This window comes from Pinus tabuliformis, chromosome J, assembly GCF_031772625.1.
Source record: "Pinus tabuliformis cultivar Carrire ecotype Pingquan chromosome J, CPIR1, whole genome shotgun sequence".
Taxonomy (NCBI): domain Eukaryota; kingdom Viridiplantae; phylum Streptophyta; class Pinopsida; order Pinales; family Pinaceae; genus Pinus; species Pinus tabuliformis.
This window is the reverse complement of record NC_142295.1, coordinates 45,200,043-45,203,124: the sequence shown is the minus strand read 5'-3', so window position 1 is coordinate 45,203,124 and position 3,082 is coordinate 45,200,043.

Here is a 3,082-nt window from a genome sequence, read left to right as displayed (position 1 = left end):
ACATGCAACAAGAGAAGGACACAATACAAAAGCAAATATACATATTCATAAATGATTCAGGATTAGAAGTAAATCAAATACACTAATGCAAATCATACAATAAACACTAGCATATAGGAAATAACCAAGAAGCTTTATTGATTGATAAACAGGGTTCAGGAAGAGATACAACCCATAGGGTTCCAACCCAGCATCTCCTTCCCAGCAGCAAGGAATTCCTTCTTCAGCCCCTTTCAAAAGCATAAACACCCAATGATCCAACCACAATCCAACAACAATTCTTTGCAATACAATCCAGCCCCTTAGACCTCATGAGAGAGCCCTATATATAGGAGTTTTGGAGAAAGGATGAGTCAGCTTGAGGCTGGCATGAAGCTGACTAGTGTCCTCTCTCACTTCAGTTCCTGAGTCTACTTGGAGATTCTAACTTCCACTTGGAGATTTGGAACCTCTTACTCATCACCAGTCGAATTCCCTGATCCAAGTGTCATTTTGGAAGCTTCCTGGGCATTGACACCTTGAGGAATGAGTCTGCCACTTGTCCAAGTACGCTCAGCGCAGGTGGCCTTCTTTGCAGTTGACATTCAGCGCAGGTACACAGTGGAGCACTTGACATTCAGTGCAGATGCTCAGTGGAGCAGTTGACATGATCCAGAAATTGCTTGTTTTTGAGTGTTTTCAGGTGGAGAACTTTTATAAACTGCTGTGGTTTGTTGGCCTTGTTCCTCTAGGGGTAGGAACAACATGTTTAGGGACTTTGGATCCCTTAATTATTGACATTTCATGCTCAGTGATGCAAGGCACAAAAATGTCTATAACAGTTGCCCCCTAAAGTATGAGGTCGTTTATCGGGTGAAATGCTTTATCCAGGGGAGTCCGAAGTTCATCCATTTGCTGGGAGGAGACCTGTAATAAGATACAATACAATACATTACGATTCATTCTGCTTTCATGATCTAGCTGAGGCGGGCATTCCCATGCTCAGCTTTATAAATACATTTTGGTACATAGAACAGACGATTGTCTGATGGTAGACTGATAGTTCTCGCGAAACTATCATCCTTTGAGAAGGATGATCATCTGATGCAATGATGTACATGTCAAATGTCTTTATTTTCCTGAATATATTATCACAGCCCGGATGGATGAAACTAGATTCGGGGTCTTCAAACTCGTTCGATCTTCACTCTAAGTACAAGTCGATCCATGTGAGAATTGCGCTGAAGTCGAACATTGAAAGACATCGCTTGATTACCGGTCAATGATGAAAACCGTTAACAAGCGCGAGAGGAATCACCGATAATGATAATGACCCTCAAGGTACTGTAGTACAATTCACGTGGTGTAAATAAAGGACTTGGCGTCGAACACCACGTAAAATCTTCTGGTCGAAGGTCATTGATGTATACCTGTCGCCGGAAGTGAGAAACTTGCCATTGAGGCATGCAAGCTTCAAAGTACTGAAGGGGTTGTTCCTAGATCAACTTCTTGGATAATGAGCTGATGTCGACAAGAAGCGATATGTCAAAGGAGGGCCTTAATGAATCCCACATCAGTGACACGGAACGGAGCTAATGATTTTAGTGGAGGTGAAAACAGTCTGTGACATATGATTCAGGGTGGCGGTCATGAATGGATGAAGGATAATGTATGGCAGTGGATGGGACCTGGTTGACTCTTTCTGAACGACTTCTCTTGAACATATGGCGACACTGATGCGATGGATCGGTAGCATTACCCCAAGTATGGATGGTGTGGCAAGGACCATGGTGATGTGACCGGTGAATGAAACAACCCAACCCGATGTGATACGGAGGAAAAGTGTCATGTTCAAGAGCGACCTGCTACCATCAAAGACTTCCTGATTTTTTCCCAATTTTTCCCCAGTCATTGCTGACCAGTACCTCTTTATTTTTGTCAAGCTTGAGGAGGATAACATATGCTTGTTCTATAACCTGCCCTTCGGGCAAGCCCATCGCTATGTTTTTACGAGCCTAGCGATAGGGAAACTCGTTCTCGTCTAAAGACAAGTTTGTCGCTATTTAATGATTTTAACGAGTCTAACGACAAGGAAAAATCGGCCCTTTTCATTTTTAGAGAGTCTGAAAAGGTACATAAAGTCAACTCCAAAATTCCTTTTTCGTCATCTAATCCCTTAAGTCCGAAAAAGTATAAAACAATACAGAAGGGATGAGTTTTCGGTACTTTTAACGAGCCGAACAAAACAAGCGCTCGATCTTTTTGTGCAATAATCCCTCAGGTCCAAAAAGATTAAAATCTAGAGGAGGGATAGCTCTTCCGGTCCTTTAACGAGCTGGAAGGCCAAAACTCGGCAATCTTTTCATATTTTACGAGTCAATTGAAAAGAGCTTAAAGAAGACTCATCTTTTGAGGAACGAGTGATAAACAGGGATAGCAAGTGATTCCAGGTACAGGTTGGAATTTTCCAATCACGGCAGTGTCACAAGGATGGCTAGGTGAAATCACTCTTCGCAGCTGTTCCTCAAAATGGGTAACCATCATATGGAGGTAAACGATCGGCCAAATGAACGGTGGAGGTGAGGCTGCAGAAACACGACCAAGGCTTTTACATGGTTGATCAGGTTACATACTCAATAGGTTATTTATCGGGATGGGTTCATTTTTTAACGAGCTCGAATACTCCCAAAACACTGCTCAAAGCTTATGTTTATCTTTTAACGAGCATGAACTATGCTGCTAAAACTGCTCGAATATATGGTCAAATTTTGATTTTTTACCATTACTAGCTTTTCTCTTTTCAAAGATAGTACTGCATTTTCAATTGTTGCATCAAACTTAGTTAGAAATACATAATCATGAGATGAAAACCCTAATATTTTGCTTTGAACTACGTAAAAAGTCATTAAAAAGAGTTTTTACCTCTCATTTTACCATTTCATTTGCATTTTGTTTGTTGGAGCTCTGGAGGTGCCTCTTCCCCCTTGATTTTCACCAGCTGATTTCGGGAGATTCTGTGGACGATTCTCGGCACCGTCTGGACCAAGTAGGAGCTAAACACTAGCTCTTTCTTTTCATGGTTTCCTTTTCCTATTCTGTGCCT